We start from the raw sequence: 13,018 nt of genomic DNA, 5'->3' as shown, positions 1-13,018 counted from the left end.
CATTGAAAATCATCTTGACAGTGAAAAAGTAGATCATACGTGAAGGTAATGATCTTAAAAATTAATCCGACGTGTAATAATATTAAATTAAAAAACTGGAGGATTTTAAAAGTTCTTTTAAAGGTAGGTTCGATGATCTGCAATCCAAAAAGGTACAAAATAATATTAAGCATGTTAACCTTATAGAATTTTATCTGAAGGCATTGCACGTAATTTAAAATTCTTTTTTTTAATCTAGAAAAACTTTGCAAGATCATATTTTATCCGAATTTTTAAAACGTGATAAATTTAACTTGCAATAATATACAGTGTCAAAAGTTCGTTTTGGCAAAGCTGTAGCTATAAAAAGAGAACGACCAAAGCTGCGATGGATAGACACAAATTCAATTCTAAAAGTTTAAAATTGGCGAACCATTGTTACACTGAAAGATGCATAAAAATCTCTTAAAAGAAAAGCCTTGGCAAACTTAGGCCAATGATGAGTTTAATTTTTAATGTTACTTTAAAGGAGACATTTATGAAGAACATAAAGTTAATGGCAACTAGCAGCGTTTTCTTTCTGAATGCTTGCTATATATTAATAGATCGACATCAATAGAGTATAAGAAAGCTTCATTATTTACAAAGATTATCTCAAGCACTAGTAAAATAATTCTTTAAGCAAATAAGCATCAAGTCGTATTTAAATATATGTTGATTAATCATTGAAGTAGATCTTAACAAATGATATACCATACGCGAATCAATATTTCAAAAAGTCCATAGTTTATCTAAAGTAACATTCTCAAATGTGTTATTGCAGTTTTATGTAATACGTTTTAAAATTTTATTATTTCACTTTATTTCAACACTTATTGTTTTTCCTTTTTAAATACTGATATGGAGTAAAACTTTTTTTTAAAATCACTTTTCCTCTTTTATAGCCAAAGTTATTAAAGTAATAGTGACATGAAGAGGTTTTATATCATGTACCTAAAATATTTTGCTTCCTTTCTTAGACAATAGTTTAAAGACAGCAAACTTTTGCGTAATTTTTAACCAACTGAAGCGAAACCGATAGTAAATAATCATATATTTAGAAAAAAAAGTCGTGAAAGTTACCAAATTACGCAGCTGCGTTATTATTTTTTATATTAACGCGTATCATATTTTATGTTTACACATTTTGTATACAGTTGAAACAATATCTTGCAAAATAAATAAAATTGACAGTGACATATTATCTGAAAAAACTAGATCCAGAAACTGCAAAACCGACGAAGCATAAAGTAAAATAGAACAGCATTTGTCGCCTGAAATTTTAAGAAAATACCTCTTCCCAATGCACTTATAAAGAGAATGAGTCATGATTAATCATGCTATACAATTCAAAGCATTGCGTTTCAACTCATTTTTTTAATTCTACTTTTAATGTTTGCATAACAAAAGTAGAATGTTTATTCCCGTATAAGAAGTTATGAAGCTAGAACCCCTTTCATTCAAATAAATAGGAAAACCATTGATTATTTTTTCAATAACCTATTGAGACTGCATTAAGTTAATGAAGAATGTTAGACGCTTAGCACAAAACAAGTTCCGTCGACAATTTAAATTATTTAGGATTTCCAATTATGTATATAAATGAATTTTTTATTCGATATTTTATTTTTAAAAATAATTTTCCTTAAAGCAATTATTTAAAAGAATATCATGAAGGGTATTAATTAAATGTACTGATTTTGTTTTGTCAAAAGTTGTAATTCAGTACCGTCATATTGGAGTTATTTTTCACTAACGGTTTATACGTTTTGGTAAATGGAAAACAAACATCAGAAAAAGAGTTCTTTTAAAGATAGCAATTCAAAACTGCACTCGGATTTAATATTATTGTATACACAAGGAGTGCAACTCAAATAGCGTATAACTGTTTAACCAGCTTGCATGAAAGCATTTGAAGTTAATGTAATGCCAATAACATTGGCGTCTAGAACATAGAATCTCGCATTATTACAGTTTTTAATGACAGAATCTTAGTCTAACGTGGACATTTATCATCGAATATGTACTATGTAAGGTGAACACTATTTAACGTAAATGGGTATGAGTCAAAGCCGTAGCCAGGATATTTTTTCGGGGGGGGGATATGGTAAGAAGCAAGGACAGTTTCAGACATGCAAAGTAGGGGAAAAAATATTGTAACAAATATTGTTTATTCTGTTGTTTGCAAAAGTTAAACTAGTAATTAAAAAATATTACATAATAATTATTTTGCAATTAATATTGCATAATAATTATAATCAATTTGTAAACAAAGTTTACAAAGACATGCGACGGGGATTTGAAGAAAATTTTTCGATTACTTTTTTAGGACTAACCGGAATATCCCGAAATATGCTTAATAAAGTTAGTTATTAAAAGGTTTGATTCGACAGTTTTTGTTTTTCTTTTTACTGAGAGACTCAAAGAAAGACTAAGAAGTTTGAATCCCAGAATTTCGGGGGGGGGGGATTTGTCCCGACGGCTCCCTCCTGGCTATGGACCTGGTATGAGTAATAAGAGCACCGAGAGTCTAGCTATTTATATTTGTCCCTGGTCAGTCTTTAAAATTTCGTGCGGACCTCCTCTATGTACAGTCTCTGGCCTAATTATTAGACGCTTTTCTATGTAAAATCTTAATTATCAAGTGATACTATGCAGCTTTATTGTTTTTGCGCGAGTGAAACCAGTTTGCACTAGTTTACGTCCGTTTATCAATTGGTTAAATTAGACGACAAAAATATAAATTAGACGATGTATTATATAAATATAGAATATTTATTTTATCAGTAAACAAGTGCAAACTGGTTTCAGCCGCATAAAAACAATAAAGCTGTATAGTAACACCTGAGGATTTTACATAGAATCTTATAGTGCGTCTAATAATTTGTCCAGGGACTGTATCTATTAAAGAATGAAGTCCCTCCCACGTCACATCAAAAACTCAACATTCTTTATTTTAAAACCCTGCTACGTGATGACCGGTATCCTGGTGTAGTGTTTCATTGTACACTCTACAACAAAAAAATCGACGCACCAAGAAAGAGTTATCCGATTGAAACGAAAATTGGTGGATAGGAAGACAATGTATGGAATAGTAAATAATTAAAATTTCAGAACAATTGAATAATTTATTGCAGAGTTACAGTAACAAGTTCAATAAGGTGTTGACCCGCCTCTAGCCTGGATACAAGCTGCCACACGGCGTGGCATAGACCGATAAAGCTCCCGGATGGTCTCTTGCGGTATTTCCTGCCAAATTCGATCCAATTGTCGAACGAGGTCATCAACATTCCGTGCCAGATGCAATCGCCTTCCCATCATATCCCAGACATGCTCGATGGGAGAGAGATCTGGTGATCTGGCAGGCCAAGGAAGAGTTTGACAAGCTTGCAGACAGTTCATAGCAACACGTGCCGTATGTGGTCTGGCATTGTCCTGCTGAAAAACCAGCCCAGGGTGCTGCAAAAGGAACGGTAGCAAAACAGGTCTTAGGATGTCGTCGACGTACCGCTGTGCAGTAAGTGTACCTCTAATGACGACCAAAGGGGTCCGGCTGTCAAAGAAAATGGCAGCCCAGACCATAATGCCATGTTGAGGGCCGGTGCAGCGTGCAATAGTGAAGGCAGGATCCCCCCCTCTGCCCCGTGCGTCTCCAAACACGTCTTCGATGATCGTCAGGGCACAGTTGGAAGCGGGATATTCTTTGGTGGGTATCATTCCTAATTCTCCAATTTACCATTTTTAATTTGTGGTTACACTCGTTGATTAATGCCATAACTCTTTTACTAAGTCTCTCTGATTTCCTCTAACTTGAAGCATTTCAGTACAAAAATATTTCAGTGTGAAACACTTTCTGTAAAATGTAACCCGCATTACTTAGATTGAATGAGCCGTTTCAAACCCCGCTTTGTTTGCTGTAGTCAAATACCCAACTTGGTGCAGCATTTTATGCCTTTAAACCCCCTATATTGAATACAATTCTACATCTTCGTTATGTTTATATTTAGTTTGTAGTGTGTCTACTACAATTCCAATTTACTAGTATATAAGACATGTAAACTCGATTCTATGTTGGGTTACCTTTTCATGGATGAAGGTTGACATTGTCGATAACAACGATAAGTTCATACACAAATTTTATCGTGAAATTTAATAAAAAGAATGGGTATGTATTGGTGTTGGAAGTTTTTTTTGCGTAAAAGGATTAATTTTAGAAGCAATTTATTATTTCTCTTCAACTTTATCATATAATTATTGCAAGTAAACGATTATTCTTGCATATTTTCTGTTACAAAATGTAATTTTAGAGGAATTATAATTTTTTTTTTTTATAAAGAATTTTTTTTTTTAATTTATGAGGTCTTATATTTCTTCCATTACATTACTCTCCAACTTCCTCAACTAGTTTTTCCTGAAAAAAAAAATTAAAAACATGTTAAAACTGAAATTCATTAAAACCAATACTTATTTCGGTGTCACGATGGTACACCTTTATCAGTAGGATAAAAAGACAGGAATAATTCAAACATAGATGATTTAATCCGACAGGGGTTACATCATGCTATAGAGATATTGAATACACAGTTAAAAGTTAACATTTAAGAAGGTTAAAAATATTAATGATTTCCAAATCTTTCTCAAATATTGTATAATAGTAAAGTCCATTAACCTCTTAATGGTCGCGTAAGATCTTGTAAAATTCATTAACCTCTTAATGGTCGCGTAAGATCTTATGTGAAAAGAACGGTTTTAAAAGCCTCCTTTTTTTTACTCAAGAAAAGTGTATAAAATTAAGTGTAAATACAATATGTGTATTCATTTTTAATTTAGGGGTAAATCGCAAATATGCCTTTAAAAACAAATATCTCTTCACGCATTTCAAATAGTCTGGTGCTGCCATCTGGTGTATTGATTGAGAATTGAACATGATTCCAGTCATAAGAGATATATTGTTTTAATCTTTTTGGCGATAATATTTGGCGAACATTGTAAAACTTATTGTTGCTTTTGAATACTCCAGCCCAGATTTATCACAAGTACAAAAAATAGAAAACGAAACTTCACCTCATCAATTCAGTCAATTGGTTGTTCGAGAATCTGATTATGTGTTTTTTTTTTTTTTTCTCTAATGCCTACCTGTGTTAACATCCGTCAATTCAGGCATATTCAGGGCGATTTTGTTGGCCTCTCTTTCAGGGGCACCATATATTAGGTGAGCCAACGTCACTCCCACAGTGAGGACAGATAATACAGAGAAGGAAAGAACATCCATGCCTTTCCCGGGATTCGAACCCTGAACCTTTCTGGTGCAAGGACAGTTCCCAGCCCCCTACACAGGCCGGTCGGCGAATCTGATTATGTTGTTCAAAGGAAATAGTTTTTGGAATATGAGTTTTGAGAGAATTTTTGATTCTGGACGCTAATTTCTGGAGAAAAAAAACGCGAGAACTATCAAATTACTTGTTTCGTGTTTGACTTTGACATATTGATCTTAAGTATTATAAGTATGTTTGGGCATATTTTTACGAATATTATCTTACATAGATTCTAGGTTAAACCTGCAAAAATTAATATTACAAAATTAACATTGTAGAACTTATTGTATCGCCTATTTTTATGAAGAATTATTATTGATTAGTGAAAATTTTAACAAAAAGATACTTACACGCATTTAATTTCGCATGCCTCTTTAGAATAAAATTTGTTAGGTCCAAAGTTACAGAGTGGATGTTCAGATAATTTACATTCATTTGAATTTTGGTCGTATTCATATATAGGACCCTCATCAGGACATTTGCCTACACCACCATGAAATGCATGGGTACAGTCATAGCTAGTATCTGCTTCCCCTTTTTCAACTAAATGTAAGAAAGATTGTTTCAGAAAAATAGTCTTATTCATTAATATAAAATAGTCTTAATCATTAATATAAATCAATCTTAATGAATACAGAAAAATATATCTTAAAGAATTACAAAAAATTAATATACTCGCTTCGTGAAGAGCGAGCTTCCCTTAATAATGCAGTTAACAGCACAGAAATTTACTCTTATTTCTTCTGCTAAATTATTATTATTCACATTTTTATAGCATTATTTCACAATAAGCTCCCATAATTATAAATCTGAATATAACTTGTTTACACCGACCCTTTAATACAAACATTCTTGAAAATGATAGTGCTGATATAGCTAAAACCACTCACAACTTAAATAGTAATCTCCTAACACCATTGGACGTTACAGTAAAAGCTTTTTTGGGCGGTGAATAGGGACCGCATAAAAGAAATCGTACAAAAAAATATTCGAAAATTTTATAAATTCTTACATATAATAACAACTTTGTACGATATACAACCTAATTTTTTTTATGCGTTTGATAGGGACCGCATAAAAAAAGTCGGACTCAGAAAATACATCAATGATTCATGAAATAGATAAGAGATTGCTTTCAATTAAATTAAATAATTAAATTAGACCTAAAGAAATTGTAAAAATATTTAATTCTTCATTGCGCATATACATGGAGAAGTTTTCAAATTATACATTAAATAGTTTGCTGCTATTCGTCGTAATCCAAAACGCGCATCTTCTTTTGATGAATTGGTTGAAAATCTCTTTCGTCGCTTGAAGATAGGGTTTCAATTGATTTGTTTTTTGGTACTATAATGTCAGTGATCAGTTTTTGTGACGACGGTCGACTGGTTAATTGCTTGTAAACGTCACGATAGTGAGACATGCATCTCAGCTCTTTTTGGAATTTTAAGCGTCTTTCCGCATTGGTATCTATTTTAAGAAAATGCGTTTCCAATTTTTTCGAAATATGGATCTCTGCATATATTTTATCTGCTGTAANAGAAAAATAAAAAAAAATATAAAGTCAGTGATCAGATAAAATAAAATAAAAATCATAAAAACTACATATAAATAGAAACAAAAGTAATTAATTTATTTACCTTTAATCTCACTATAAAATGAATCCTTAATCACATGAATCGTGTATAAAACTCTGAACACGAAGCTTATAGTATTTGAGATACGCGCAGACGAGAATTTACAGAATAAAAATAATGGTTTACATTTAAAATACAAAGTATTTTAACACAGCAGACGATTTTTTAGTGACTTACTTCAACTTGTTTAGCGTAGAATAAATTTTAAACAAAAGAGAAAATGGAGTTGACAATAAATGAACTAATGAAAATAAATAAACAGAGCATCGCGAAGTCCAGATACATCGTTGTCAAGGAGACCACGCAATTAGAGTTCGTCCACAACATGTATATGCACATTGATAGGAAACATTAAACTGGTGCTAACGCCGCTAAGATTCATATACCGCACAAAAATAAATCGCACAAAAATAAAATCGCACAAAAACAAAATCGCATAAAAAAGGACCGCACAAAAACAGATTGCACTGTATTTGTAAAACCATCAGGTCTTTATTTAACTTAGCAGCATAAAATCACCCCGAGGTCAACAAATTAAAGGTTATATGTTTGACTGTGAGAACCTAAGAGGCTGTTAAAAACTTAACTTATTAAATAAAACTTAACTTCGATAATGTTAACATCCAAAACACATTTTATTCTCAAAATGACGACATAACTATCCTCTTAATTCAGTTTTACCTTATATGATAACATTGCTTCACCTTTGCTTTCAGTTAATTGAATAGATTTTTATTTTAGTGGATGTGCAGCTTACTGTTTGCTCACAATGATTTTTTTTAAATTTTTAGGAAGAATAGGTCGTGCATTTCTATGAGGCTTCTTACTATACTAGCTTATTACGTTTTTATGGATGCAAAGTAAGGAAGCAAGAACATCAGTACTTCTTTTTCCTAAGTCTTTAACCTCAATCAACAATTTACATAACAGTAAATGAAGAAACATTCGACTTTTGTCGTGATGAAACATAGCATATAAATAAAAATTTTCAATATATCATTTAATAAAAAATATGTTGTTAACGATATTCAGAGTGGCAAAAACAGATGAATTTAAATTATTTAATGATTAAATTTTTCTCTATGGCTAATAATATTGCTAGATAAAATGCTGTGATATGTTGCATACCCTACAAGAATTATGGAAATGTATGGTTCAAAAAATGATAGTCACGTTGGCTGTGGGGTTGTTATTGAAAATTTTAATATATCTGAACAATTGCATCAAGACTCATCAATTTTTTCCTCAAAATGATACGCTATTTCGCTAGCTCTTAATTTTATCTCTGACCAAACCTACCGCAAGTGGATAATTTATACTGATTCCCGCTGTTTTATGTCAAGTGTTGCTCACATCGGGCGAAACCCCACGATATTTTATTTTTATTTTATCCGTCGTTGAACAGCTGAGACCCAATTTTGGGTTTACAACTACTTATGTTCAACTTCGTAGCCTTGTAATTTTGAACCAATCCAGAAGACAAGGAAACTCTTGGATCAGTACCCCCATAGGCATTGATTTGTTGTGGGAACATGGAGGACTCGTCAGATTTAACGTACATCAGTTACCCTTTACTACACGGAGAGTCTTCGGCCGGCGGGGATCGAACCCACGAATTCTTGGACATGTGCCCAGTGCCCTACCAACCAGGCTATCCCGGCCATAAACCCCATGATATTGTTTATTCGTATCTCGACCCGCCCTATACAAGGGCACACGAGAGTAGAAACATACATAAAACTCGAAAATTACATCAACAACAAGTATAAATGGCTTATAAAATATAAAATACAATGTGAAAATATTTAAAACATGAAATGCAATGGTATAATAAAGCATAAAAATATTAGAGTCACTAAGAAGTCTAAAATACTAAAAAGTCCAAAAAGTCATGGATAGCCAAAGAGTCTGACTGAAACAAATATCATAATATGAATTAATAGAATTTGTTGGCACGGTGGAGTGACAGCTAGGTTACATTGTTAATTGAATCTGGTGGATTTAACATATCCTCAAGTGTAGTTTTGATGATGTTTTTAATCATTCTTCTGCAGGCCAAGTTTGAGAATAGCTGATGTTCTGTTTGTTCCTTGAATTCTGTGCCCCGCCGTGCATGAAATTTTGGACAGTGACTAATCAAGTGTATTATATCTTGTTGAGAGTCACAATAAGTACAAATTGAGAATTTTCTAAAAAATCTTGATTGATGGGTGCCAAACACGCCGTGGCCGGTTAAAAATTGATTTATGTAAAAGTTGGCCTGCAGTCTTGATATTTTAGGGTCCTTAAAAAATTTGTGTGTTGCAGTCCCTTTGATGAGTATGTCCACTCTTGTTTCCACCTTGTCATGATGTATTCATTAATTACAGACTTGACCTGATTGGGGGTAAGCCATGTGGGGTGTTCTATGAGGTTGAGTTTGATGGCATCCTTATCTGCTCTATCCGCTTCCTCATTGCCGTCATGACCCACATGTGCTTTTATCCAGTTAAGTGTGATATCTTTATTCCAATTCTTTTTAATTTCGTTAACAATTGTGTTTTTATGTATTGGGCTAGTAGGGTCATGCAATGAAGAGAGCGAATCTGTAAAAATACTTATTTGTCCTTCTTTTTCTGCAGCGAAATTCATGGCCTCACTAACTGCCATCAGCTCGGCCTCGAAGATTGAACAATAGTCAGATGCTCTGGAGGAGGTCTTTGCGGTAGTATTTTCGTTGTATTTTGTAACGATTCCAATATCTGTCCAAAATTGCTGTGGTTCGACCTCCATCCTAGAGCCATCTGTATAAATTTCCCATCCTACGTTTTTTGGTGACGCATATCCACAGGGCACAGCGATCTGAGTGGCTGGATGTCTTGGGGCTGTTATTGTCATATTTGATTTTGCTTGAAATTGAGTCAAAGACTGTTTTTGGAATGATTGGAAAAATGTCTTTTTTCCATCCACATTTCATCCTTTTTATCGTAAATTGTTTCAATCACCCTCAGGTGTATTGGTTTTACGCCCGCCAGTATCCGCCAAGCTTATCATTGATTTTGACAGTATTTCTATACCAGACACTGGCGGCGTAGAGTATTATGTTTTCGCTGGCTTGAAGATATATCTTTTTAAGGATGAATGGACTTAGCCCCCAGGTGGATCTAGCTACCCTTTTTATCATTTGGTTGAAATTTGTTATCTTTTTCTTAATTTTATTGAAGTGAGAAGTCCACGTCAAACCTGGGTCAAGTATAATGTCTAGATATTTAAGTGAAGTAACAATTTTCAGATTAGTGTTGTTTTGGCTCATCTTAATGGTGCTCGAGTGATCTTTTTGTTACTTTTATTGAAGACAATGATTTTAGTTTTCTCCTGGCTAAAATTCAGTTTATGTGTCTTGGCCCAGGTTGACAATTCGGTAAGAACGTGGGTCGCCAGCAGATCAAATCTGTATAAAATAGCATGTTTTAAAAGAACAAAAACATCATCAACAAAAACAATTATTCTGAAATCTTGAACATCAAAATCCCTAAAAAGACTAAAATCAATGAGTGATGAGTGTTTAAAAATTATGTTAATATAAATAAGCCATAGTATTGGGCCTAATGATGAGCCCTGTGGGACACCCAGTTTAACTTTACGTTTGTCAAAAACATAGCCTTTACTATCTTCGTAAGTGACTGTTCTGTTATTCAGAAAGCAAAAATAATGCATTTGATGTTGTAGGGTATATTTAATTGATTGATAATTGTCTTAATGCCCAGTCTGCGTTATCAAATGCTCCCTTGATATCCAGGGTCACTTGTCGAAAAAGCAAAACAGGATATTTATGTCCATGATATGTAAAATTCAAAACTGCTTTATACAATTATGTGGTTAAAGGCTTACTATCTTCTTTTGTTAGTTATCATCACATGTTGGCATAAGCGGGAATGACCGTGCTGATGTTACGGCTAAAACCACTCAAAATGTAAGCAATAATCTTATAACAGCTCTTGATTTTAAACGAATATGTGAATCTACAGTACAACAGGCTTGGAAAGAACATTTCAATAAACAACTTAATAATAAACTAATTTATCCTTATCTTGAGAACTTTAAAACAATATATCGCTCATGTGCTGCAATAGCGGCACAACTTAAAAAATCATGTTTTGAGATAAGTGGGTTTAAAGTTTTCATTGCTACTGAAAATGCGTAAGAAATGCTTTAGTTTGCTTAAACGAAAATTACCTTCAAGTTTAATTATGAGTTGTTGAGTATTGCGGCTGAAAAGAATGTGTATTTTCCTATTTACACCTGTTCTTAGTCTAAAACGCGTGTTTTTTTAGTTGTGCCACTATTGCAGCCCATGAGCGATATGTTGATCATAAAACCCCGGTTACAATCACTAGACTGCATATTGGTCATTCCCGTTTTACCCACATGCATTTACTAAAATCTGAACTTACCCCTAATTGTTCTCTATGTCGTGTTGACATTAGTATTAAACATATTTTAACAAACTGCAAGCGATTGAAACATTTGCGATTCAAATCTTCAATCATTGCTTGGTGACTCTATATTTCCCAACTTTTTAAAGTTTATCAAGACTATAGGCTTTAGTCTGTACTTTAAGGAAAAAAGCATATCAGTTTGACCTTGAGACTAGTTTGAACCTTGTGAATGGCGCAATATAGGTATTCCTGGCTTTTGTGCTAATAAACTCCAACCAACCATCCTTAGTTTTAGAATGTAGTTACTCGCGGTAGTAAAAGTAGTGTATTTCCATTTTTACAAATTAAAAGAATTCAATTGCATAGAAATATTTCAAACAGCTTTACTTAATATCAATTAGACGGGTGATCATGCTGTTATAATTTGAAAACAGTTTTATAAAAATTCTATTTGTATTAAAATTGCTTTAGTTCACTTCTGCTCAAAAAGGTATTTCACCATAACATTAAATATTGGAGGGTATGATGTAAAAAATGTTCATAAAATTATAATTTTTAGATTTGTTAAAAAAGGAAGCTTCAAAGGGAATATTAACTGAATTATTTATCCCCCACCTCCTAAAACTGTTCAGAGTTTGTCTACCGCCTCAACTCAAAGCAACGCTGGAATCTGGACATTACTTTTCTACGAGGGAAATATAGTTCTACTTTTCCTTCATTGCGATCACGAAAATTATTGTTGTCAACATTGCATAACTGTGAATGAGACTTGAACAAATTTTCTTGAATGAATTCTTTTTATTAAAAAGGAGCTTTGCTGATAATATAATTCATATAAATAGTAGTAAAATAAACTTTAGTTTTTGATGCTTTTTTAATGTTCAGAAAAAGAAATGTAGGTAATAAATTAAAAATTGTTCTTACCCAAAAGGAAGACCATTATAAAGCAGAAAATAAATACTTTCATCATGATTCAGTACGTTGTTTAAAAAAATTTTACGCAATGTATGTATGTTCATTTATACCTCAGAAATAACAGTGGAGAATATGTTTGCAGTTACAACGCATACACATAGAAAATTTTTTTATATAAACAAAACATAATATTTTTTATCTATCACTTTATATTTGACAAATAAAAAGCCATCAGATTTGCACCTACATTTTAACCTTTATTTCCCGCTGTTTCAATAATAGATTTAATATTTTCGGAAAACTGATCCGTAATGTGAAATAAAAAAAAGTGTTTTTTTTTTTTTTTTTGGTAGTAAAATGGTATATATTATATAATCTATAATAAAATGGGAACAAGACTGGGCAAGATTAGTTGCACAATGATGTATAAATTAATTCTCATCCCGCGATCATTTTAATAGTATCTTTATTATTCAACTAAAATGCATAAATAATAGGAAACAAAATTAATTTATTGAATGTCTCTTTACTTTCAATAGCTGGAGTAAATATTTTTTTCCCCGAGTATTCTCGCTATAATAAATATTTGCCGAGTCAACTCGGCAAATACATACTCGAGTTAACTCGGGATAATCAGAGAAGTAGTTAACAGAAATTGTTGGCATTTGCCTCAATGAGGTAATTCCACTGAAGAAACTTTTAGGCTATTTCAGCC

General features: G+C 32.6%; 1 long non-coding RNA gene across 1 annotated transcript; it reads right to left on the bottom strand.

Moving 5' to 3' along the window:
- Positions 1 to 4,153: 4,153 nt before the first annotated feature.
- Positions 4,154 to 12,441, bottom strand: LOC139426760 (uncharacterized). Its single transcript, XR_011637966.1, has 3 exons — positions 12,313 to 12,441; positions 5,684 to 5,876; positions 4,154 to 4,429 (listed from the first exon to the last, which is right to left on the bottom strand). It is a non-coding gene; the product is annotated as an uncharacterized lncRNA (long non-coding RNA).
- Positions 12,442 to 13,018: the final 577 nt, after the last annotated feature.

The sequence above is a fragment of the Parasteatoda tepidariorum genome, chromosome 10 (assembly GCF_043381705.1).
Source record: "Parasteatoda tepidariorum isolate YZ-2023 chromosome 10, CAS_Ptep_4.0, whole genome shotgun sequence".
NCBI lineage: Eukaryota > Metazoa > Arthropoda > Arachnida > Araneae > Theridiidae > Parasteatoda > Parasteatoda tepidariorum.
This window is presented reverse-complemented; position numbering and strand designations above follow the sequence as displayed.